At 48.1% G+C, this 27357-nt stretch overlaps 1 pseudogene across 1 annotated transcript; it reads left to right on the top strand.

Moving 5' to 3' along the window:
* Positions 1-20253: 20253 nt before the first annotated feature.
* LOC309649940 (V-type proton ATPase subunit e 1 pseudogene) lies at positions 20254-26667 on the top strand (annotated as a pseudogene). The gene has a single exon. The product of its transcript is annotated as a V-type proton ATPase subunit e 1 pseudogene (transcript).
* The last annotated feature ends 690 nt before the right edge of the window (positions 26668-27357 follow it).

Raw genomic sequence — 27357 nt, 5'->3', positions numbered from 1 at the left:
CTGGACTTGGCTCCTGATGTAACTTGCTGGTAGATAGGAAAGATTTAGCCTAACAAGATTTAAATGCTCTGCATAATAAGGAAACACTGTGGGATGGGGACCTGAGGGTAGGTGGAGAGGAGATGGGAGGAAAGGTCTGGAGGAGACAACTTGAAGACAGAGCAATGCCTACACCTGAAAGCCAGTTATAGAGGCAGGGAATGGCTGATGGATGTCTAGCCCAATGGTCACAACCTACGGTCTATGGGCCAAATCCCACCTGCCACCTGTCTTTGTAAGGCCCGTGAGCTAAAACTGTTTTTTACAGATGATCATGTCAGTTTGATGATGGGGAACACTAACTTTGAACCAACTAAGCAAAATGTTATATCCCCCCCAAATAATTCCATTCTTCTCCTTAGTAGACCTGTGTTACAAAGAAATGTACTCAATGATTACTATACATTGAATTTCATTAATTAAAAATTTATGGAAATTTGCTTTCTCTGTTGTTATATAAGCATACTATACATAATATGCTTGATTTTGCTTGTTGGTCCATAAGCCTAAAATATTTATTATTTGGCCCTTAACAGAAAAAGTTTGCCGACACCTGGTCTAGCAATAGATGATTTTCAGTTTCAAGTGGCTTCCTGTCTGGAAACCCCATATTATCTTAATCCCGGAGTGAAAATCTATAAAACACACACCAGCCTATGTTAGGGGGGCTCTGATGACCAGCAGCAAGTTGAACGAGGCCCCAGAGAAAACTGGGCGAGTTCAGAGAGGTGGAGCCAGGTGAGAACTGAGAGAGAAGATACACAGAGAACTGAATGACCCAGGATCCCAAGGGAGAATATTCTCCCTGAATATTCTAGAGGAAGTTGGCTCTGGAGAGAGGAAGGGAAAGGGCTAGGTCCTTCTGTTACCTAAATGGGAACAGACAGTTGATTACTTCCCCACCAGGAGGTCAGTCCCCCAAAAGTGAGAACTGTGTCTTATTCATCTTTGTTTTCACCCTATGCCCAGACTGGCATTTAATAAACATTTGATGAATGAATGAATGAATGATCAGACTTAATTGGCCTGAGTGAAGAGGTTGCTCTAAGGGTGACTTGGACTAACCTCTGATATGTGCTCCTGTTACTAATCAGGGCTCTTGGCCTTCCCCAATCAATAGAATGACTAAAGGCCGGACAAGAAATTCAGGCAAGGCTTTATTGGGGCCCCTGCTGCAGCAGCAGGGAGTGAAAACAAGTAACAGATTCCCTTGCTTGTAAGGAACCAGGAAGCTGGTTCCTTATATGAGGTGAGGGTAGGGGTGTGACCAGGGGTTGGGGTGGAGGGGTGGCTCAGGGGGTCTGCCCACCCCTTTGGTGCTGTTGAGTGCAGGGGGCATGCACAGTACCCTGTTTTTGCTCCCGGCTCTTCAGAAGTGGCAGTTGGGTTTTTTTTGGTCTTTTTGTATCTTGTCCAGAATTTGCCCGGACCAAGCACACACACAGTTATTTTTAGTCCCTTATAGTTTCTTTGTATTTTATTGCTTTGGTCCAGGTGCAAGCACTGCAGCAAAGGGTCCCAGGTCCCAGCCTGTCTCACTCCCACCCCACCTCCCAGCCGCTGGCAAGTTTTAACAGCATTGCCCAAGCTATGTTGCCTCAAGATGTTTAAAAGTGAGGGGGGAAAAAAATGTCTCAAAGATAAATCTGTTTATAAAATGCTGCCTAATGAATCCCATTTGTGGACAGTCTCAATATAACTGCACATCAGCTTCTTAAAGACCCTGAGAAGTCCTGCACCACCAGCTGTTCAGAGTGTCGGAGGGACCTGGGACTATTTCTCAGATTTCCAACCCATCTGCCTGAGTTGAGCACTCACCCATCTCCCCAGAGGATCCAGAGGTTCCCCAAGGCCACCGTTCCTGAAATTCAGGACATGAAAATCAGATGGTTTCTCAGCTTTTCCCCAGGGCTGGTGTAAGATTAAGTTTTCTTCTGTTGCATATTGTTTTCCTCTCCTGGTCTTCTTGTTCTTGTGGATTTATGCCTTTAACAAAAACCCAAATCTGTGGTTTCCATGGGATTTGGGTTTGGGAGGGAGCAAAAGTTGATATGCATGTTCATTTGCTATCTTTTTTTTTTTTTTTTTGGCCACACAGCAAGTCTTACGGGCACCTATAGTTCCCCAACCAAGGATCGAACCCGGGCCCTGGCAGTGAAAGCACCGAGTCCTAACCACGGGACTGCCAGGGGATTCCCTCATTTGCCATCTTTCAACACAAGAAAAGAAAGGCTCTGCAGTGGGGTCATGTCGGGCAGCAGGAAAAGACGGGGAGCAGGTAAATGAGAGACGGGGTTTGGGAGTAGAGGGCTTGCTTGATTTCCCCGAATGGGAGGGTAAGGCTGATTGGCCAAGAGCTTTGCTAGGGCCTGGAACAACAAAAATGTAAAGATGTGGAGAAGATTCCTCCTTCAAGGGGCTTAGTGGGTGAGAAGTAATTAGATGATTAGAAAAACAAAATGTGGTAGGACACTGTGACAACCGAGTTTGGAGAGGATGCAGGGGGAGGACAGGAGGGCCTTGAGCACCACCTAGGAGCTCGGGCTTTATCCTGTGGGTGATGTGGAGCCTCTGAGGCTCACTTGGGCAGCTGAGTGGAGGATGGGCCCAAGGTAGACGGCACTGGAGTCTGGGAGGCCACTTAGGCAGCTGTTGCAAAATCCGGTGAGGAATGAACGATGAGGCTGACGCTCAGGCAGCGAATGTGCTCGTGATGGAGCACTGGGGACAGAGTCAAGGAGGTGAAGTCAGTGGTGCGTGGGCTGGGGCGGAGGCAAGGGGAGGGTGGCCTCCTGGAAGTCTCCCAGGTTTCCAGCTCTGGTTGGCGGCTGGGGGAGGGGACGGACGATCCCTTCCAGCTCCCCTCCCTCCTGAAGCCCAGAATGTTCCCCCCAGACCATGCAAAAAGTGTTGGCTCCCCTCCCTGCCCCACCTTCCCTCCTCCAACTGTTTGCCTGGAATCCCCAGGGAGGAGAGAGAGAAGGAGATGAAATCATGGAACAAAGAGGATTAGAGACGCATTTCTTCCCTCCTCTACAATGGAAAACTCTCAGTCTGTTGAGAGAGGGGAGGCTTTAGGGGGGCGGAGGGGGATATAGTTTTGAAATAGGAGCTGTGGGGACCTGCCAATCTGACAGGAGACAAGCTTCTCATTTTTCTTTCTTCTAAGTGGGAGCTCTACTTGGTTGACCCCAGTTGAGAGCCTCCTCTGCTGGGGTGAGTCTGGCCAGTATCTTCCCAGCCTGTGTGTGCCCCCTTCCACCTGGCTCACCACTCAGCCTGGGCACCCACAGGGGAGCAAGGCACCACCTCCCAAAACAGAAGCGGCTCCCCACGGCAGGAAGGAGGTCCAGGGCGGAGGAAGAGCCAGAAGTGGAGTTGGAGGGTTTGATTTCACCTTGAAGTTCTGCCATTTTCCAGCTATGCAGACTCAGGCCAGTGTCTTAACCTCCCTGAGCCTCAGAGTCTCCATTTGGAAGTGAAAATGATCAGACCCAGCTCATAGGCTTAGAGGAGACCAGAGGTGTTTGGGAAACCAGGCCCGCCCCTAACAGCGGCAGGGCCTGGGGCCACAGTACAGATAGGGGCTCCTCTGCGTGTGTCTAAACCCTTGGGTTAAAAATCAAGTCTAACAAACTCTTAGATGAAATATGTGTTATCCTCCAAACTTGACAAATATTCTATGATAATATTTAAGAAAATATCATAATCTGGAAGGCCAGGTCTGAATTCAGAGTTCCTGGACTCCTTGGAGTAGGACTTGGAACACCACGGCATGGGGAAGCCCGCCACAGCCCACAGCCCGTTCCCCCTTCCCTTCCCACCGCGGCTCCATCCTGCACAGCGAGGGCTTCATGCAGATGCAGGAGGACGCCCAGCCCTAACCTCTAACCCACACGTACATACACACACTGCAAACAGCTATGGACCTAGAGGTCCACACTCTGAGGGCGTCTGGGGAGGATGGATTTGGGGAAGAAGCCCATGCAGATCCTGGGAGAGGCTCGGACATTCCTGGGTCCCAGGTACACTCAGCATGGTGTAGAAGGGGGGCATTGGTGCTAGTGGGTGCATCCCCTTGGCCTTGCACACTGCTCAGCCCACGGAGAGGGGTGTGGCTGGAGGAGGCTGAGTGCACAAATCAGGGGCCCCTTTTGCCTGGTCTAAGGTGCTAGGTACTGCTCTAAACTCTAAAGTGATCACAAGTAGGAGGGATTATTATTCTCTCCCCCAGGTTTTGGTATTTCTTTCCTCTCTCTCTCTCTCTCTCTCTGATTCCCCACTCCTCTCTTTTCTATTTTCCTTGGGAAGAACTGGGAGATAATTTACACGCCAGCTGGTCAGAGAAGTGGGAGAGCAGATGCCTTAGGGGACAGATGAACCAGGATGCCAGGAACTCTTGGGTCAGGTCCAAATCTTCCTCGGGCCTCGGTGTTGCTGAGTTTCTTCCTTCCCAGATCTCTGGAAGACTTAGAGGCTTGTAATTTATTGTCTGAAAACAGAGGATCTTTAGAGCCTTAGACAAGAGCATGGCCAAAAACCTGGGGGGAGAAAAAACGCTCCAAGCACTCACCAAGCACCATGAAATATATAGTGCTGAATGAGGACATTTGGAGAGACTCAGTGACACCCACCTGGACAGGAGATCCAGGGGGAGGGCTGAGCTCAAAGCCTTCCCGTCCCTGCCCCCACATCGGGTGAGCCAGCGCACCCAGGCCCTCGTCAGCCTGGAATCGAGAGGAAGAAGCCACAGGAAGCAACGCAGGAAGGATGGAGTCTGGACCAAGAATCAAGAACCAGGTGCCTGGGCCTGGATGAAGGGCTGATGGGCATTCTGGGGAAGAAGAACATGGACTCCAAGGCCCCAGACCTACGACCAGCGCAGCTAATCCCACCTACCAGCAAAGTCCCTTCCCTCTCTGAGCCTCAAGTTCCTCATCTGTAAAATGGGGTTAAGGGTGTTTTCATCACAGAGTGGCAGTGAGGATTTAATTAAAGCATGAGATATGCTTAGCTCTGTGCCTGGAATGGAGAAAAGGATCAATATATGTTAATCACGTGACTGTTGCTATGATCTCGGCACCTGGAAAATATCAGTCAAATGCAAGTTGAACTTGTGTGACCTTCAGCAGATCATGTCCCATTTACAGACCTCGGTTTCCTCATCTGAAGAATTTCTGTTCTTCTCTAGACACATTTCACTGTCAATGCCCAAGGAGCTCCCTTGACACAAAGAATAGCTAACACTTGCAGAGCACTTGCTGGGGGCCGGGCGCTATCCAAAGCTCTTCACACATATGACATCATTTCATCCTCACAATCCCCTTTGAGGGGTCTTCTATTATTTTCCATTTGGCAAATGAGGAACCTGAGACATAGGACGATTAGGGAATTTGCCCCATGTCACCCAGCAAGACTCAGGCAGGCTGGCCGCGCAGTCCATCCTTCCGATGTCTAATCCATCCTCCTTCCCTGGCCAGATGTGGGCCCTGCCTCTGCTGGAGCCACCAGGCAGCACGTTCTGACTGATTCCACCAGTCAGTTCAGCCAGCTCACCGGTTTGGCTGGTATTCCTCACACTGAGCTAGTTATGGGGCCAAATTAGTCATTTTGGCCCTTGAGTCAACGATCCTGCTTCGGGACTTCCCTGGTGGTACAGTGGTTAAGAATCCGCCTGCCAATGCAGGGGGCACGGGTTCGATCACTTGTCCGGGAAGATCCCACATGCCGTGGAGCAACTAAGCCCATGCACCACAACTACTGAGCCTGCGCTCTAGAGCCCTCAAGCCACAACTACTGAGCCCACGTGCTGCAACTACTGAGCCTGCACGCCTAGAGCCCGTGCTCTGCAACAAGAGAAGCCACTGCAATGAGAAGCCCGCGCACAGCAGCGAAGAGTAGCCCCTGCTCGCCACAACTAGAGAAAGCCCGCGCAATGAAGACCCAACGCAGCCAAAACAATAAATTAATAATTAATTAATTTTTAAAAAAATGATCCTGCTTCAACGTGTTTAGACTTTCTGACAGCGACACGTCCCTCCGCCTCTGGGTCTGAGAGAATCAGTAGTAAGAAATACTGATTTTGAATAAAAATGGGAAAATGGCCATTCCTAAGATCATTTACATCCTAACCAAGGATGCTGACCCACCTTGTCTCCTGGGGGACCCGCCATCATGCAGTGAGATACACAGGCTGGGACTGTCACCTCATCCCACTGATGAGGAAACCCAGCTGGGGCAGAGGGGTACAGTCAGTTGCCTGGGATGGCACAGCCTGCTGGCAGTGGGGGCAGAGGTGGGATTTGAATCCATGTCTCCTGATGCACCATCCAACATATACCCTGCTGCCTGGACAATTCGGCTGGTAACACCCTCTGTGGGCCCAGGAGCCCCCAGCCACTTGTGGCATCACCCTGAAGGGTGGGAATGGCTGCAGACCATTTGGCCAGGCCTCTCCCATTTGCTCTGCCTTTTGGCAGTGATCTGCAAGGCTACATTAAGCGTTCTTTTCTGAGTTGTTTGTGGGCAGGAGAAGCCTGGAAATTACAAGGAACGAAGGCACCTGGCTCCCCGGGGACAATTTCGGAGTCCATCTCCTCACCTTGTTTATTTGTAAAATGGGAACACAGACACAAATGGTGTATGTTTTACATTAAACCAAAGAAGAGACTGTGGCACTTCTGTCTGCACTTGAGACATGTTTATACTGCTGGGTCCATTATGAATCTGTTTAATATCCTCCAAATTCTCCGAGTCCTTCCATCCCTGCAGCCAGGAAGTGGGTAATGTGCACATAGGGAAGAAATTTCCAGGCACTCAAGCCTTTAGGTAAATGAGTCTCTCTCTCTCTCTCTCTCTCTCTCTCTCTCTCTCTTTTAAGAAGGAAAAAGCCTGGTACAGAAAAATTAAATTCTTCCTGTTCAAAATGACTTTTCCAATGATCCTTTCCTTGTAGGAAATCGCTTAGGTCCTAAAGAGATGCCAGGGGAGCCATCAGCTAGGGCAACCTGTGGTCTATGCTGGTGAGAGCAGCATCCCTTTGCCCTGGAGAGCCAGGGATGGGGACATGGAGATGAATGACCCTCCAGGGCTGAGAAAGACAGCAGGGATCCACAGCCAGAGGCTCGAGGTTGCCTGAGGGCTGCCTTGCCTGCTGGGGGGCTCCTGGGAAGCCAGCATCAGACTAATCCTGCCGGATTGGGAACAGGCTTCCCACAGGACTGCTGGCAGGGCAGCTCTCTGCTTGCTGGCAGAACAGAGAGGTATTATTTTAAGGAGAAAAATGAGAATCCTGTTATTGCTTTATTCCTCCTGCAGAAATGTTGGTGTGGCCCATCCAGGGCCAAGATGGGATGCGAGTCGGTGCCAACAGAAGAATGAGCTCATCGCATGTGGGGATGTGAGGTGTTTCCAGCAAGGCGCAGTGTGGAAAAAAAGCTCCCTGCCTGGAATCCAAAATCCCTTGTCAAAGCAGAACCCTTTGACCCTCCCCTCACCTCCCTCTTCCATCAGCTAGTCTGTCTGTCACCTTCCCTCTCCATCATTTCCCACCTCCATTATCTGAGTCCACTGTCATTCAATCCCTCTATCTTCCTGCATCTGTGACCAAACACCCCCTCAACACCCTTGAGCATCTGTGCACATTCTTGTTTGGGGAATGTGAGGGAAGAAGAGCCCAGGCTTTGAAATCCGAGAGATCTCAGTTCAAATCCCAGCCCTGCCACTTACTGGCTGTGTGGTGTTGGACAAAGGCCTTCACCTCTCTGGGCCTCTGCTGTCTCATCTGTTACCATGTTAGATGGGAAAGCAAATGGGAAAATACCTAGCACACAGTAGATATTCATTTAGTATTTCCTTCCTCCCTCCCTACCTGTGGAAGCAAATGATATTGTATAATTAAAGAATTGTAAGACTTTGGGGTTTACAAATGTCAAATTCCCACAACTCTGGGAAATATGGGGTCACAGGTTATTTGTTGTTTTCATCACCAGATCCCTGGCATGGCCTAGGCTTGACACAAGTCACTCTGAACTAAACCCAGAATTAAGAAGAGGGGTTCCAAATTCATAACAGCACTATTACAGTAGCCAAGACATGGACGCAACCTAAGTGTCCATCGACAGAGGAATGGATAAAGAAGATGTGGTACACATATACAATGGAATACTACTCAGCCATAAAAGAGAATGAAATAATACCATTTGCAGCAACATGGATGGACCTAGAGATTCTCATATTATGTGAAGTAAGTCAGACAGAGAAAGACAAATACCATATGATATCACTTATATGTGGGATCTAAAAAAATGATATAAATGAACTTATTCACAAAACAGAAATAGACTCACAGACATAGAAAACAAACTTATGGTTACCGAAGGGGATGGGGGGAGACAAATTAGGAGGTTGGTATTAACAGGTACACACTACTTTATATAAAATAGATCACCAACAAGGACCTACTGTATAGCACAGGGAACTCTACTCAATATTCTGTAATAACCTATCTGGGGAAAAGAATCTGAAAAAGAAAGGATATATGTATATGTATAACTGAATCACTTTGCCGTACACCTGAAACTAACACATTGTAAGTTAACTATCCTTCAATTTTTAAAAAATGGTAAGAAAAAAAAAAAAAAAAAGGAACAGGGATTCCAAGGAGCTAAAGGGAGCTTTCCTGGTCTTGGCCAAGAAAGAAATGATGTGGCCAGGAGCCCAGGCCAGAGGAGGCAGGAAAGAAGATGATTCTGGTTGGATAGAAGCAGACTGAATGTTCAGGAGCAAGAGACTCCATAAAGTGGCCACAAAGTTGTACCAGGTGGAAATTCTGAAAGGCAAGGGTGAAAAGGTGCAGGGCCCATGGAGTGAGTCACCTCTGGTAGGACACAGAGCTCTAACTGGCATTTTAGCTGCCTCAGGCAAGGCCTAAAACACATCCTCAAGCCAGCTTTGATTTTCCATCTGTGAATCACGAAGCGGGTGTTATTAACAATGGGCTTCTAGAAGCTTCCTATAGAAGAGCCAAATCCCTTTGTTTCAGTGTCACTGAAGGAGCACATGTGCTAACAGTATGTATATTTCACAACATTTAAAATTTTATCACCTTCTGGAATTATAGTTTTAAATTTCACATCCACTAAATTTCCAGCCCCATGGGCAAAAACCACCGTCAGCCTGCCCTGGTCATGGCTGCAGTTGGGTAAGGTATCTCTTAGGATAGAAACTGGATTGGTTTATGCTTAGCTTCCTGGATTTTGTTTCTCCTTTGATTTCTCTTTATTTCATGAAATCCCTTTTTTTAAAGAAATCCATCCTGTCTCACTTTTGCTAAGGAAAATTAAGAAAAGGGATTTGAGTTCACATTTTGGTGAATGAAGGACAAAGAGTGGACCAGTGGCCTTTAGAGGCCAAGTGGTGGGGGCGATGAGATGGCAAGCAAGTGACCTCGTGTGGGCTAATGTACAAGCTGAGATTCTGGAGCAAACAGAAATATGGCATTTCATTCTTCTCCCATGCTGTGGCAGGCAAACTGGGCCAACACCAAGAGCTTGTCTGGACGCCCAGATTCCTTCTATTGTGCTGCTCTGTCATCCCCTAGGTATTGTTGTCTAGGTGAGCCCACGTTCCAGCCCAAGGCAAGGGGGAGAGAGAAGGAGAAGGCAAGCATCGTTCTCATACAGCTGACATCAGAAGATGCCTGTAGCTTTTCCGCTTCATCCCATTGGCCACAGCTTAGTCACATGACCATGTCTAACTGCGAAGGCGGCTGAGAAATGTGGCCTCCTGTGGGCACCATGTGCCCAAACTAAAACCTGGGGTGTTCTATTACTAAAAAAGAAGAAGGGGGCAATGAATAATGGGGACAGTCGTCACTTTCTGCCATAAACCCCAAGAGGAAAGTAATATCAGGGCCACAGGCAGAACTCTGGGACCAGCAGGGACTCTTCTAGAGATTCTCCCCAAGGAATAAAGGAGGTTCAGGGCTTTTTCTTAAGGGAGGCTGTGGTAGATTGTCCTTCAGCTCTTCGTTCTCACCTACCTTGTGACCTTGGGGCAGGAGAATAGGCAGAATATATCTCTCCACCTTAATAAAGTTGGGCTTGGCCATTTGACTAGTTTTAGCCAATGGGATGTGAGCAGAAATGGCAACATGCCAGCTCCAAGCCAAAGCCTGAAGGGGCACCAGAAGTTTCTGCTCCTGCCGTTCACCACAAGAAGGACATATCCCCAACAGCAGCTTGCCCAGGAAAATGAAGAAACAGATGGAGCATACCTGAGCATAAGCCTGGAGCCAGGAGAGCTGAGCCCAGCCGAGACAGCCCACCCCAGGACTCATGAGTATGGAAACAGATGAACATTGGTTGTTGTAAGCCAGTGTTTGGGGAAGCCTCATCATGGAGCATTATTGCAGCAAAACTGACCAGCACAGAGGCTATGGCGCCTCTAATCCCTGGTCCTGTCCCCATCTTTCCTCCTACGCGCACTTCTCCAGTTCATTAACTCGCTTAGTCAACAGTCATTTATAGGGTGCCTGTCCTGTGCCAGGCACTGGTCCAGGTGCTGCGGCTACAGAAACCTTAAGGCACTTCCAGGCTAAGGAGAGGGACAGATGTATAAATAAATGATGATACTCTCACATGGTATGATATTGTGATTTATAGTAAGAAATATATATTTGGTCTTTATCCCCTTCTCTGCCAGGAGCTCTTAAAACCCTTGGAATTTCCTAAGTGAGGAGAGTGATCAATGTATCTTTTGTTACATTAATGAGGTGATTTTTGAAAAGCCCCTGGGTCACCTGTGGATGAGGGCTGGTCCCCAGCGGAAGAAACCTTGTGATTGGAGGGCTGGAACCTTCATCCCACTTCCCCTGACCTCTGGAACAGGGAGAGGGGCTGGAGATTGAGTTCAATCACCAATGGCCAATGATTTAACCAATCGTGCCTATGTAATGAAGCCACCATAAAATCCCAAAAGGTCAGGGTTTGGAGAGCTTCTGGGTTGGTGAACGCATGGAGATGCGGGGAGAGTGGGGCACACTCAGAGAGCATGGAAGCTCTGTGCCCTTTCCCCAAACCTTGCCCTATGCATCTCTTCCATCTGACTGTTCCTGAGTTATATCCTCTTATAACAAAGCAGTCATTTAGTAAGAGAAACGTTTCTCTGAGTTCTGTGAGCCACTCTAGCAAATTAATTAAACCCACGGAGGGGGTCGTTGGAACCTCCAATCTACGGCAAGTCAGCCATCTACCAGTGACAATCAGGACTTATGATTGGCATCTGGAGTTGGAGAGGTGGGCAGCCTTGTAGGACTAAGCCCTTATCTATGGGATCTGATGCTATCTCCAGGCTGATAGCTTCAGGATTAAGTCAAATTTGTAGGACATCTGGTCAATGTCCTCAGAGAATTGAGTTATTTAACGGTATGGAAAAAAACAACAACAACAGGTATTTCATAATGGTAAGCGTTATGGTTGGAGTCTCTACAAGCTGCTGGGTGAGGCGGAAGCTCAGCACAGGACTCTGAGAATGGGAGCGCCAGATAGCTCTGCTTTGCTGCCTTTTGCTCCCACCCCTTGCCCACAGCCCTCCTAACCATCCAGAAACTTGAGGCCTGGTCCAGAGCGAGTACAAGACTCCAGGATGTGCTACAGAAACAGCTGTGAATCACAGATGGTTACTGTTCTTTCACAACAGCCAATATTTATTGGACACTTACTAAGTGCTGCGGTGCCAGAGGAGAGTCACATGCCCTGCTGTCAAGTTCATCCATTCCCCTGGGGGTGACACTCAGCAAACAAGTGCTAATAATCAGACACAACCTAAAAGCACATCTGTGACTCTGGGGAAATAACTGACCCACTCTGAGCCTGTTTCCTCATCTTTAAAAGAACATCCATCTCACAGGGCTTGGTGAAGATTTGGGAGCACATACATGGCTTGTCTGGCAGTTTCCAGCACAAAGCAAACCAGCAATCAACAGAAGGCATTCTTACTTACTGACTTACTTCACTTACTATGACAATCTCTAGGTCCCTCCATGTTGCTGCAAATGGCATTATTTCATTCTTTTTTTATGGCTGAGTAATATTCCATCGCATACATGTACCACATCTTCTTTATCCATTCCTCTGTCAATGGACATTTAGGTTAAGTAAGTCAGACAGAGAAAGACAAATGTCATATGATGTGGAATCTAAAACGATGATACAAATGAACTTATTTACAAAACAGAAAGAGACTCAGACTTCAAAAACAAGCTTAGGGGAAAGGTGGGGGGAAGGGATAAATTAAGAGTTTGGGATTAACACATACACACTACTATATATAAAATAGATCATCAACAAGGACCTACTGCATAGCACAGGGAACCCTACTCAATATTCTGTAATAACCTATATGGGAAAAGAATCTGAGAAAGAATGGATATATGTATACGTATAACTGAATCACTTTACTGTACACCTGAAACTAACAAAACATTATAAATCAACTATACCCCAATATAAAATAAAAAGTAAATTTTTAAATAAATAAATAAATAGAAGGCATTCTTAGCTAACTTGTGTAAGGCAAGTGGTGAAACCAAGCATGTACCTCGAGCGTGAGGTAATCATGGGGAGCATGTGGAGTCATGTGACCCACAGGGCAAATGTTGGCTATTCTCATCACTGGACTTTTAGGATGTTGCTGGTTGAGGTCACTACCATACCAATGGATACCTTCCTGCCTGCAGCGTTTTTCTTCTTTTGAATTATTTCCCTGGGACAAATTCAAAATCCTTTCTCCAGCCCTTTCTGCATCTGTCAGATCCGAAAGAAGAAGGTAGCAGTAAATCCTGCAGCAGCTGAGGCCCAGGACCAAGTCGTGGCAGCTCCCCTGCTATGAGCTGCCTGCAGCGGGTGACCCAGAGCTGCTCATTCTAGCTGAGGCCCGTGTGCCAGAGATGACATCATCAAGGAAGATGAGTTCTCAGCAGTGGAGACGGGAGAGGAGAGGGGAGCAGGACTTTTTGTCTCTTGGGATTGCTACCTCATCCAGAGGGGGGAGGAAAATGGTACAAATGCAGAAGACAGGCTTGCTTAGTAGTCCTTTGAGAACTGTCCAGAAAATTCCCATGGGAGTGTAGGTGTCACATAGGAGGGGAGTTAGATGGGGCTGAGTGTTGGGGTTGAGGCCTCAGCCTTGGAATCTTCTGCATGAGAAGAAATGCATGACTAAGTGTGGAGGAAGGAATGAAACTCCAAAAGAGGAGGCAGGGTCCGAGATGGGGGCTCTCCACTGGATAGGTTTCAGGGGATCCTGAGTCTTCAGAATCGTATGCAATATTTTGCGTGTGTGTGATCCAGATGTCAGCTAAGACACCCGATCCTTTGAGTTCCAATAAAATCAGTGCCTACTCCATCCCACACGCACCCCTCCCAGCCCCTCCAAGGATTCTGGCATCTCGATAATGAATTTCCTGTTCATCACTGGCTCTATGGTCTTCCAAATTAGTTGTTTGCGGAGCATCTCACCACCTTGCAGGTACTGCCCTTGTTCTACTCTGGATTGATCTGGACGTGGAAATCAGCCCCTCTCTGTGACTTCAATACACACACTAAATCACTCATACACAAGTATATTGCAGACTGGGCTAAAGACAAGGGCCAGTCAGGTAGAGTAGACATTCGTTTTGTTTCAATACTGTTTGTGTGTGTGTTGTGTCTTTGTTTTTTATCTGCCCAGTGTCTCTTTCACCATCGGGTAAAAACAGAGGACTCTTTTCCCCAATTCCATGATTCTGAAAGTGTTGCCATATACAGTATCCAAGCTCACCAGCCACCGGGCTAAGCACCTGACCCAGGCCTGGCCCAATCCAACTAAGGTACCCCGTTCCCCAGAGACTGGGGTGACTGAGCTGGCTCAAGGTAGGCCTGGGGCTGCTGGGGCCATCTTCCCAACTGTGTGGAAGAGGCCTCTCTATGGGAAAGAGAATGAAGACCAAAAGATGCCAAGCCAAGAGAGACAGAGGGACAAGAAGGGAGTGTCCTTTGAGTCCCTGGATTCTCTTGAGCTACCACAATGTGAACAGCGCCCCCTTGAGTTGTACATCTCAGTGGGACCATGGCTCTATCATCAACTTCCCAGCTAGGTGGGTCAACACGTTTCATTTTTCCTGGGTTTTTTCTTAAGAAATTTGAATTGTGGTTTAATCACTTGCTACCAGAAGTCTGAATACAGCAAGGGTTTCCGTCTACTTTACCTTGCTGGTCCTCAAGGTTTGGCCAAGTCTGCTACACATTTTTTGGTATAGAAGTCATGGAGAGGGGCTGATTTCCAGTCTGGGTCAACCCAGAGCAAAAGGAAGGCAGTACCTTCAGGGCAGTGAGACTCTGCAAACAGAACTATTTTCTTATACAGCACGGTCAGTCATCCCTTTGTTAAGCTTGGGCCTTTCATGCCCTGCTCTGGGACCTGAAGTCCCATCAAGTCATTTTTGCAAAGGAAAACATTTTCTTTCCCAAAAGGATCTGAAGGCTAAAACAGTTATATTTTCATAGTGTGTGTATTTTTTTTCTGTGTGAATTTTTCTGGAGAGAAGATTGGTCAGCTTCATTCAATTCAAAGAGTTCCGTGACTCAGAAAACAAGATACAGTAAGTCCCCTACATACAAACGAGTTCCGTTTCGAGAGCATGTTTGTAATTCCACTTTGTTCATTAAGTCCAACAAAGTTAGCCTAGGTACCCAACTAACACAATCGCTATACAGTACTGTACTGTAATAGGTTGATAATACTTTTCACACAAATAATACATAAAAAACAAACACAAAAAATAAAGAAAACATTTTTAATACAGTACCTTGAAAAGTACAGTAGTACAGTACAACAGCTGGCGCTTCTTAGCAGTACTAGCTACATCACCGCTGCTTTTACACTTGCTTCCGGACATCCTGGGCTTGAAATAAAGATATTGTACTACTGGGCTTCCCTGGTGGCGCAGTGGTTGAGAGTCTGCCTGCCAATGCAGGGGACACGGGTTCGAGCCCTGGTCTGGGAAGATCCCACATGCCGCGGAGCAACTAACCCCGTGAGCCACAACTACTGAGCCTGCGCGTCTGGAGCCTGTGCTCCACAACAAGAGAGGCCACGACAGTGAGAGGCCCGCGCACCGCGATGAAGAGTGGCCCCCGCTTGCCGCAACTGGAGAAAGCCCTCGCAAAGAAACGAAGACCCAACACGGCCAAAAATAAATAAATAAATAAATAAAAATTAAAAAAAAAAAAAAAGACCTATGTTAGTAAGGGAATGACTTTTAAAAAAAAAAAAGAAAGATACTGTACTACTGTACTCTATATCAGGGGTCCCAACCCCCGGGCCACAGACCGGTACCGGTCCGTGTCCTGTTAGGAACTGGGCTGCACAGCAGGAAGTGAGCGGCGGGCGAGCGAGCAAAGCTTCATCTGCCGCTCCCCGTCACTCGCATTACTGCCTGAACCATTCCCCGCCTCCGGTCTGTGCAAAAATTATCTTCCATGAAAACCCGTCCCTGGTGCGGGAAAGTTTGGTGACTGCTGCTCTATACAATACTGTAAGTAAAGTACACAAAAGCACAACCACTGCAGAGGATGCATGCACGTGACAATGTACGCCAGACACGTAAACTAACTTATGTGATTGGACGTGCGAGCTCACGCTTGCATCTTTGAAATTTCACAGTTTGGAGGTTCATATGTAGGGGACTTACTGTAGAAGAAAGGAAGTGATGGGGGGGAGGGCAAGGGGTCCTCATACACTAGAGCAGGACGGAGGAACTCTCTGCCAGAAGGAAGCCAGAGTCAGACACTACAGGGCAGATCGCACACTGTTCCAACCAGAAGAGTCCTGAGAAGTTTTCAAACATTTTCAGCCTCAGGACCCTTTGTTTCAAACAAAATCTTACCAGAAAACCCAATCTGTAAAACAGACAAAAGGAGTCAGGGAAGGTGGTAAGGGGGAGAGGAAGCCTTGAGCACCAAAGCCCCCAGAGAGACCCTGAGGAAGGTTTTGTGAAATCTTTAAGTCTCCTCAGTGGGCACTTTGGAAAATCCCTGGATCTAATCGACTCGTTTTACAGATGGGGAAACAGGCCCACCAAAAAGTGAGTTGCTTGAGTGGTCCAGCTCGTTGTAACATCATCGGAACTAGAAAAGAAGACTCCCAGTCTCCAGTGGTCAGGTCTGTGCTCTTCTTGCTGCCTGGGAAAATGTGAAAAATGCACTTTCGGCCCCCGAAGCTCACGGTGCTCTGTCACTCCCAAAACCCACACACGGGGCCTGCCTCCAGTCCTGTAAAATGCGCCCACTCCAGCCCCGTGGCCCTCCCAGCCTTTCTGGGCAGGACACTGGAGAGAGCTGTGGAGGAGGGGCTGGAAGACGCCGCCCCACTCAGCTGGCAACACGAGGGTCCAGGCTGAGTGTCATCTATCACAGCCCCCCGAGGAGGAGCCCGTGTGAACCCGGGGCCTCAGGGAGCAAGATCTGCTCGGGGCAGAGTCCCAAGACATCTCACTTTACAAGGATGGAATTTCATGACTTGTGTACTTTAATTAAAGTTTTATTTTTATGGAATTTTAGCTAAAGTTCCCCCACTCCTGCAGCTCGCTCATTGTTATTAAAAACCATGACAAGAGGAGGGCAAAACAAAAAACAAACAAACAAAAAAACACTGTCCAAGTGGCGAAAATTAAGCCACCTTTTAGAAAAGATCTAACAGCATTCTATACTTCAAACCCGCTCCCAACCTTCCGATGCTGATTCCGCCCCCATGACTTCACAGATCAGACTTGAAGTCTGTGGCTTATTGCCTTCTGAGCCTCCTGGGGCTTATAGGATTATTCTGGATTTAATCCTTTAATAATTTTTCCTCCCTCCTGTCTAAGGCCTGGTTTTCCAGCTGAAATCGGCCAGGGTGAAACAGCTTGCTTCCAGCCCTGATGGATTCCCCTCTCAGACTGCTCTCCTCTGTTACTGTAAGAAAATTAAGGAGGGGAGCTGGGACTTACAAAGAGAAAGTTTAAGGTCCCTGTTCCGAAGCTGTGGTGGAGAAGAAGAGGCAGGCATGCCAAGGCCTGTGCCTGAAGCCCGCAAGATATTATCCTCTTTATTCCTCACCACAGCCTGGCAAGGGAGGGTTATACTCCCCATTTTACAGAAGAAGAAACTGAGGCTCAATGACAAAAATAACTTGCTCAAGTTGACCCAGGTGGGAAGAAGCAGATCCGGGCTTTGAACTCTCTGCAACTGGACTTGGGAGTCTCTGGGCACTACCCCATCCACACCAACCTGTTGTCCCATTCAGCTGAGCGCGTGGCTAGACAGGGGCCACCCTGGAATGGGGAGTTGGGGGGAGAAGACCCCTTGCTCAGCCAAGCAGCCCTGGCACTTAAAGAGTCAGTGATGCCCCAAGCTGATCCCTCTCACCAACACGTTCCCCGAGATGAGCAGGTGCAACCCAGTTCAAAGGGCCCCGACCGATGCATGTCACGTGCATGCATCCTCTGCCGGGTGGGAGCCCAGGGGAACCAATGAGGCTCTGACCTGCACGGAGCGGAGGTGGCACATCCGGACTCAGCCTAGAATGGATGTGTTGGATTTCGACCAGCAAAGAAGGAACGAGGGGATTGCTGAGCAGGGGCGACAGCATGAGCAAAGGTGTGAGCTGTGGAAGAAATGGTACATTGAAGAAACTGTAGGAAACACGGTTCAAAGTGTGGAAGGGGAAGGGGCAGCTACAAAGATGATTAAGACATAGGATGTGTCCTCATAGTTTGGGGCAGGGGCTGAGATCTCACCTGGCCATGTGGCTGGAGCATGAGGTGGCAGGAAAGGCAGCTGGTTTTCAGATGGTGCTCAAGAAAAGGGACAGGGTCCCCATGTTCTTTCATCATCTGGGCATTCCCGGGTCTCAAAGGGAGAAAAGCAACTTGAAACCCTGACTCCCATTCCTCCTCTGGCATCTCTGCCTAGCAGCTGAATCAGTGACCCTCCTGTTTCAGGCTTTCTGGGAGACCTGCAGAAAGTGGGGGTGACCCCCACTCATGCTCCAGAGATCCCCCACGAACCAGCCCTCTTGCCCGGGCACCCCCCTCTGCACAATAGCAGCCAGGTCCTTAAAGGGCAGGCTCTGTCTGCCACCCTCCTCCCCTCCGCTGAGCTCTGTGACCAGCAAGTCGGTTCTGCGTCCACAATTCAATCAACAAACCTCCAGTTTGTTGAAGTGGGCAACTTCACTGTGTATTGGGCTATAGAGCTGAAAAAGACCGTCCCAGCCCTCCCAGTAGAAGAAAACTACAAACAGGTCATAGCAACACAGCAGAATAAGTTCTATCACTGGAGGTGCTCACGTGGGGCTAGAGCAGCATCAATATCTCCTGCGATCTTGTTAGAAGTACAAATTCACAGGTCTTGCTCCAGACCTGTTGATTAAGAAACTGGGGGTGGGCCTAGCAATCTGTATTTTAACAAACCCTCCAGGTAACTCTGACACAGGCTAATGTTTGAGAATCTGTGAGCTATAGGAATACAGAGGAGAGAGTGGTACTTAACTCTGAATGGAGTGGTGGGGAAGGCTTCCTGGAGGAAGAAACTCTTTCAGGAAATCTTCAAGAACAAGGAGCCATATGAAGGGGCAAAAACATGCCCCGAGTGGATGAAGCTGTGTGAGCAGAAGTACAGAGGGTGAGGGGCTCTGGGTGTTTTCAAAGAACTGCAGGGACAGTGGGTTGTCAATGGGGTGGTTGTGATGAAGCTGGAGGGGCTGGGGAAAGAAAGAATAAAAGATTTCCGAGTTTCTGAGAAAAGGAAGGTGAGAAAGAGAGTTCGGGTGCGCAGGTGGACCCCCTGCAGTAAACAGCCCAGCCTGAGCCATGCAGGACAGATTCCCCCAGGGACTTGGAAGCCCGCCCCCCCACCTCGCCCCAAAACTCCTCCTGTTAACCAAAGCGGCATGACCTCATGTGTTATGGCTGCAAAGGCGCGGGAGAGGCCAGATCCGGTGTTTGTATTGAAATTAATTGGGGACTCCGTGGATGATGGAGGTTCTGAGGAATGCACAGCACACACCCCCCCGCAAGTGACCCCGCGAACAGTGGTGTCGCTTACGACCACCGCGGCCCCCGGCAGTTCACATCTGCACGTCCACGGCCCTTCTCGATGAAATCATAATCACAGACAGATATGAATAGTTAAAATCCAAAGCAGATACCTACAGGGATTTGGGATGGGGACCACTCAGGACAGCACCCCCAGAGCTATTTTCAGCCTAGGAAACGGAGCCCCCATTTTACCAGGGTAGCGGCTTGTCAATCAGGAAAATCCCATCACTCGCCCCCAGCCCTGATTTATGGTGATTCAGAGGGGAGATGCTGCCAGGAACAGGGCTGGGGCCAGGAAAATTTCATCTGTCTGGAATCCGACAGGAAAAAAGAGGCCTGGAAATTTCAGAGGAAGCCGGGATCGGTGCCGGCACAGCGCCTCTGTTTGTGTTCGCTCAGCTGGCTCCTGTTAGCGAGTGAAGGGTCCGCTGAGGAAAAGCGTCAGGCCAGGTTTTTCCATCACTCCAGAACCTTGAGCTTGATCCCCAGGCAGCGGTTGCTCCCGCGACCTCCGCCCCCAAACAACAGGAGCCTTCACCAGGTTTCCCCTGGGCCCCCCAGCCCTGGGCCGCATCTTAAATCAACATTTTGTTTTCTTCTCTTTTCTCTTACCAAAAAAAAAAAAAAAGTAGCTAAGCGATTTTATCTTTTTTGTTGTTTGTTTAATCAGACTTTGGCACATTCAAGAAGCAGGGTTCAATACGACCACTAATTAATTCAATTTAGTTTTCATTTCCTCCCCTGGAGTGGCCCAGCTCTCCTGAAGTGTCTTCTCATTTGACCTCTCTACTGCTGGGGCACCAGGAACCCCTGACTTCCAAATCTGATGCTGTGAGCTCTAGAATGAAGCCAGGGCTGAGGGCTCTGCTCAAAATCTTGCTGCAAGCGTAGCAAATCCTAGAGGGGCAAACAAGACTATGTCCTCTCCATTCACGCATTCGTTCATTCACTCAGAGCCTATTTTCTGCCAGGCCCTGTACTGCGGGTGTGGGGCTGGGGCGCTGCGGGAGGGGAGGGGATACAAAATGGTCATGACCTGCCCTCCAAGAGCTCATAGTTTGGTGGGGGTGGGTGGAGGAGGGGTGTGGGCGCAGCCCTGTAAATAAATAACCACGTTGTAGAGGAATGAATGGGATAACGGAGGTAAACAGAGGAGAATCACAGAGCACAATAGGAGAAGACCCTTGGGCTGGTTCAGGGGACAAGGCATCCAATGGGAAGGAACCATATGTGCAAAGACAGAGGAGCAGGAAAGAAGGAAAGACACACACAGCAACATCCCGAGGAGTCTGGTGAGCCCGGAACACAGATGGGATTTGAGGGCTGGGCTGGCTCAGGAACAGGGTTTGTTAGGGTGTTGGGACTTATGCCCAGGGCGCTGGAGAGTTTATCTGGGGAACACTGAGGTCAGATGTGTACTTTGTCCGGGTGACCCTGATGGTGCTGTGGAAGCTAGGGTGCAAAGTGGTGAGGCTAGAGGAGAGGGACCAGTCAGAAGAGAGCACAGGGGCGGATCAGGCAGGGCAAAGGGGCTGAAGGGCAGGGTTTAAAAGGCATTTAGAATCCCAATTCTGTTACCCCCAGTGGCTGGCAGATAGGAGCTGTTCAATAATCAAATGCCAGTGGGCCAGGGGAGACATAACTTCCTAAGGAATCCAAAGAAAAATCTCATGCCACAATCTCCAAAGAACAGAAAGTGTCCAGGCCCACAGCTCCTTCATACAGGCTGGCTGGGGCTGTGGTCAGCCAGGGACCCAGGGGAAGTGAGCCCTGGGGGCCTGACAGTGACCTACAGCTGCCCGTCTTGGGACCCAGGGTCTCCAGGACACTGGGGGAAACTCTGGAAGATCAGTGAGGCACTTCCTGGGGCACAGAAGGTAAGGGGGGTGCCCCAAACCTCAGAAATCAAGATAGATAATATTTGAATGCAGTATTTTAATCAAAATTAATGCAAAAATTCATGATGAACAAAATACAAATTTTTCGAATAAAGACAAGATCCAACCTTGTTCTCAGTCCCCTGCCTCATCCTCCTTAGCCCAGCCCTGGTTCCAATAAAACTTTATTTTAAAAAGCAGGCAGGCATCATCAAAAAATCTACAAACAATAAATGCTGGAGAGGCTGTGGAGAAAAGGGTACCCTCTTGCACTGTTGGTGGGAATGTAAATTGATACAGCCACTAGGGAGAACAGTATGGAGGTTCCTTAAAAAACTAAAAATAGAACTACCATACGACCTAGCAATCCCACTACTGGGCATATACCCTGAGAAAACCATAATTCAAAAAGAGTCATGTACCACAATGTTCATTGCAGCACTATTTACAATAGCCAGGACATGGAAGCAGCCTAAGTGTCCATCGACAGATGAATGGATAAAGAAGATGTGGCACATATATACAAAGGAATATTACTCAGCCATAAAAAGAAATGAAACTGAGTTATTTGTAGTGAGGTGGATGGACCTAGAGTCTGTCATACGGAGTGAAGTAAGTCAGAAAGAGAAAAACAAATACCGTATGCTGACACATATATATGGAATCTAAAAAAAAAAAAAAAATGGTTCTGAAGAACCTAGGGGCAGGACAGGAATAAAGACGCAGATGTAGAGAATGGATTTGAGGACACAGGGAGGGGGAAGGGTAAGCTGGGACAAAGTGAGAGAGTGGCATGGACATATATACACTACCAAATGTAAAATAGATAGCTAGTGGGAAGCAGCTGCATAGCACAGGGAGATCAGCTCTGTGCTTTGTGACCCCCTAGAGGGGTGGGATAGGGAGGGTGGGAGGGAGACGCAAGAAGGAGGAGATATGGGGATATATGTATATGTATAGCTGATTCACTTTGCTATAAAGCAGAAACTAACACACCACTGTAAAGCAATTATACTCCAATAAAGATGTTTAAAAAAAAAAAAAAAAAAAAAAGCAGGCAGGGACTTCCCTGGTGGTCCAGTGGGTAAGACTCCGTTCTCCCAGTGCAGGGGGCCGGGGTTCGATCCCTGGTTGGGAAACTAGATCCCGCATGCCACAACTAAGACCCAGAGCAGCCAAAAATAATAGATAAATAATTTTTTTAAAGTCTTTACCAAAATCATAAGTGAAAAAAAAAACCAACTTATGTTTAAAAACTTGATAAATAAAATAAAATAAAAAGCAGGCAGCCAGCCCATGGGCTGTAGTTTACTGATTTTTTTGAATATTGTGTTAAATTTCATTTCTCTTGATTACTGGGTTTTTTGGTGCCTCATTATATTTTGGGCCTATAGCAAGGGCCTACTCCCCTCATCCTAGACCTGGGCCTGCCACAGAGGGTCCCTTTCTGGAGTACAAACCCCAGGGAGAAGAGGTCAGGCCTGCAGAGATCAACATACTCATGTGAATTTGGCTTGAGGTCACCCTGATAGCACGTGTGCTGAGAGCTCCATGCTGGTCAGCAACTCAGAACCAAGGCACTCCACAGATCCTGGCTCCCTGTCTCTTGGAAAATCTGATGCTACCGTATACCTGGGAAGAGTTTAGCAAGCTTTCTTTTTTTTTTAATCTATTTTTTGGGGTGGGACCAAAGTGAGGCGGCAGGGCAGGGGCTGGCACCTCCCGCAGCAACCATGGCGTATGCTGGCCTCACGGTGCCTCTCATCGTGATAAGCGTGTTCTGGGGCTTCGTCGGCTTCCTGGTGCCCTGGTTCATCCCAAAGGCTCCCAACCGGGGACTCAGTATCACCATGTTGGTGACCTCTTCCGTTTGCTGCTATCTCTTTTGGCTGATTGCAATTCTGGCCCAACTCAACCCTCTCTTTGGACCACAGTTGAAAAATTAAACCATCTGGTACCTCAAGCATCATTGACCTTGAGGAAGAAGACCTGCTCGCCAGTGCTCAGTCGCTGAGGTCACGAAGAGAACTCCTCTGGATGCAAAATCACCTCCATACGCAGACCACCTTCCTTGACTCTCCCACTTAGGCCATCAGAGTTGCCTTAAACGTTCCCACCACATTTGAATATCTTATTCTACAATGCAGTATTTTTTCCTATAACATTTTTTACACTTTGATGAATGATGTGCCTATTGAATCTAAACTGTGCTGCCTCTATAAAATGTTTATGTACTCTTCCAAGATAGAAAGTGCTGTTCTTCTGAGAAATAACATTACTCTCTCCTTGGAAACTGTGGATTTGAAGATGGTTCCTGCCTGCTCACAACATGAGAATCAGAGAAGTGTTTAAAAACTGTTACATGACAGTAAGACTCCAGTGGGGCCGTCAGTAAGAGAACATGTTCAGAGGGAAAGTCTGTCCCACCAGAATTATACCAAAGTATATTTTCAGGATGAATTTCTTATTTCTGTCCTCTTTTGGAATGAGTTCTTTTTCTGCTTTCTATGGAAAAAAATCTATTTTTTATTGAAGTATAGTTGAATTACAATGTTGTGTTAATTACTGCTGTACAGCAAAGTGACTCAGTTATACATATATATATTCTTTTTCATATTCTTTTCCATTATGGTTTATCACAGGATATTGAATATAGTTCCCTGCGCTTTCCAGTAGGACCTTGTTGTTTATCCATTCTATATATACCAGTTTGCATCTACTAACCCCAAACTCCCGCTCCTACCCTCTCCAACCCCCCTTCCCCTTGGCAACCACCAGTCTGTTCTCTATGTCCCTGATTTTGTTTCTGTTTTTTAGATAGGTTCATATGTGTCATATTTTAGATTCCACATGTAAGTGATATCATATGGTATTTGTCTCTGTCTTTCTAACTTACTTCACTTAGTATGATAATGTCTAGTTGCATCCACGTTGCTGCAAATGGCATTATTTCGTTCTTTTTTAAGGCTGCGTAGTATTCCATTGTATATATGTACCACATCTTCCTTATCCATTCATCTGTCAATGGATGTTTAGGTTGTTTCCATATCTTGGCTATTGTGAATAGTGCTTTAGCAAGCTTTCTAAGCTCAGTTGCCTCATCTGTAAAATGGAGAGAAGAATGCTTATTTGTTGCTTTTCACTTCAAAGAAATCTAGTCAGCCCAAACCCAAGACCTTTTGGACATCTGATCCACGAACACTCTGATCCACCAACTGGGCACCGCCCTGGGGAGATGGTGATAAACAGCATGTGAGAAATGTATTCCCAACCCCCTGCCCCCCACAGCAGTTGATACCCACAGATTAGAAAAAGCTAGGCCCAGACACAGACCAAAGTCATTCATTCATTTGTTCATTCCTTCCTTCCTTCCTTCAATAACAGACATCAGCTGAATACCTGTATATGCCAGATGCTGCTGGGCATTGGTTGAATCCTTCGTGAGCCTTGGCCTCAAGATTCAATAGACTCAGACAGACATAGAAAAATAAATGCAAGATGAAGTGACATGTGCTCTTTAGAGACAAAGGAATGTGGGAATTTAGAGGGGATAACTATTGATATTTAGCTGACAGTGAGGGGAGGTTTTGCAGAGCAGGGCCTTGAATTCTATCCAAGTAGAATCGTGCCAGATGGACTAGAGCTTTTCAGAAAAGGACCTTGTCTTAGTTTGTTCAGCCTGCTATAACAAAAATAGAGCAGGTGGGTGGTTTTATAAACAGAAATGTATTTCTCATGGTTCTGGAGGCTGGAAAGTCCAACATCAAGGTGCTGGCAGATTTGGTGTCTGCTGAGAGCCCACTTCCTGGTTCATAAATGGCTCTTTTCACCATGTCCTCCCATGGCAGAAGGGGCGAGGGAGCTCTATGGGGTCTCATTTTATAAGGGCACTAATCTGATCATAAGGGCTCTGTCCTCATGACCTAATCACCTCCCAATGGCCCCACCTCTAAACACCATCAGATTGGGGATTCGGATTTCAACATGAATTTTGGGAGGACACAAGCATTCCATCCCTAGCAAATCTGTACGTGCAAAGGCAGAGTGTGAAAAAAGGCAGCATGATTGGAGATGGGGAGAGGCATGGATGGCGAGGCAAAGCGTGCAGGAGGGTCAGTGATGGGAGAGGTAGATGGTAAGATAAACTCAGCGTAGACCACGAAAGGCCCTGTGTGCTAAGATAAAAATTTGGATCTTATTCTCTTGGCAATGGGAAACCATTGGAAGCTTTTAGGCAGAAAATGGCATTTTTGATCTGTTTTTAGAAAGAGAATGCTGGCAACCAAGGAGAGGAGGGACTGAAGTTGGAAGTATCTGGAGGTAGAAAAGTCAGTTGGGATGTTGTGCAATAATCCAAGGGAGAAATGATAAAAGCGTGAACCAAGACAGCGGTGGCGGGGAGGGAGAGCAGGGATGGAGTTAAAGAGATTTCTGATGAGAAGCTACACAACTTGGTGACTAAGTAGACATGAAGGATGAGGGAGAGGGAGGAGTCTCTGTTGATTTCCAGGTTTCTGTTTTAGGTGATTATGTACAGCAAACGAAACAGGGGAATATGGGAGGAGGGGCAAATCGGGGAACAGAGGATGCGCTCCATTTAGGACTTGTTGACTCTGAGTGGATGGTAGATGTGCAGATGAAATAACCAAATGAGATATGATGGCCTCAAGGGGAAGTTTAGGCTGGAGATATCGCTGTGTGGAGATCTCAGGTGAGCTGAGCCAGAGGGAGGGTCTAGGGAAAAGAGAGCTGAAGATGAGAGGCTGGCAGAGGAAGAGTGGAAAGAGATGAGGGAGACCAGGGACCAGCGAGGAGATCCGGGAGGAGGAAGAGCAGGAAAGAGTGATATCCAGGGGACCAGGAGAGCTGAGAGACAAAAGGAAGAGAAACGGTTCTATGCAGCAGAGTGGTGAGGACATGAAGACAGAACCAAACCGTAGCCTGAAGACGAGGAAGTCATTGGCGCCTCTAGTAAGAGCAACTTCAAAATCTGCATCTCCACTAAATCCACAGACTATCACATCTGTTTCCATGGGCTGGTGGGAAGAGGCTTGAGGAATTCGTGGGAGGTGAGGAGGTGGATGGTGCCTTTGAGAAGTTCTGGGAAGCTAATGACTCGAATAGGATGTTTGCCTCCAGCAAGAGTTCATGCGAATGAATGCCCCCTCCGCTTTTAAACCCAGCACTTCCTACAGAGTCTGCAATGAGATGGGCAGACAAGCACCCCGAAACACACCTAGCATAATAAACCTGGGTTCCTTTCTAAACCAGCTGACATGGTCTGAAATGGGGGGACAACTGGAGGTGGGAAATGGTGAGGTTTCAAACCACCAATCAAGGGTTCTGAAGGCACTGAGCACCTACTATGGACCTTCGAGATTATCACATATGGACCAGGAGGTGGATTCGTAGCAGAGAATGATGGAGATGGTGGGAAATTCTCCCTGTTCCCCAACACACATCCTGGCTCCCTCCACACAGAGATGAGAAGAGTTGACCCCTTAATACACTGGTGTCTGCGGGCTCCGGGGAGCCCTGTACCCAGGGCTCTCCTGCCTGCTGACTTGGTGCTGGCCTTCTGCAGGCCTCCTCCTTCCAAAAAGTACGAGGCCTTGGGAGCCGTGGGGTGGAAGCCTGAGGGTGTGGACTGGCCCTTTGGCCTCAGGCCCACCTAGCCAGGGAGGGGTTTTCCATCCTTAGCCTCCCACTCCCCCTCCTCCCACCTCCACCCAGGCCCTGACCGGAACAGCCAGCCTGCCGAGGGCTCTCCCAGAAGTCACTGGCTATTCTTTCAAAAGGAGCCAGAGTTCCAAAACCAAACGTCAAATGCCTTCCCTCCCACATCCTCCCACAGCCCCACCAGCCTGTCTATCTCTTGAACCAGTGAGACTTAGAAACCAGAAGCATGGAAATGACATCAGCGGACACTGGACAGAGACCTGAACCAGAAGGAGAGTGGGTCTAGGGGGGGCGGGGGGGGGGGGCGGGGCGAAAAGCAGGGGCCTTAACTGACCCATCACCCCGCCTGCATTCTGCTCCTTCCTCCCCCAGCCCTTCGGGCCTCCAAAGCCTTCGCTGCACAGGAAGATCCTGTCTTCCTCAGAGCGGGAGTAATGTTCGCCTTTAACTCTAATTATTCCAGCTGACCAGGAATGCAAGCAAAACCAAGACCAACTGTGATGCTGCAAATAGATACCCATGTGAAAAGATAGAAAAGAGAGAGAGACACAGGCGGAGGACCAATGACCCAGGGGAACCCAGGGCAATTCTACTCACAGATCAAACATCATGTCCCTGCCTCTCAGGAAACGCCGGGCTACC

Source organism: Balaenoptera physalus (genome assembly GCF_965194825.1).
Source record: "Balaenoptera physalus genome assembly, chromosome: 20".
Classification (NCBI taxonomy): Eukaryota; Metazoa; Chordata; class Mammalia; order Artiodactyla; family Balaenopteridae; genus Balaenoptera; species Balaenoptera physalus.
The sequence above is the reverse complement of the archived record's forward strand: the minus strand, read 5'-3'. Positions and strand labels throughout refer to the sequence as shown.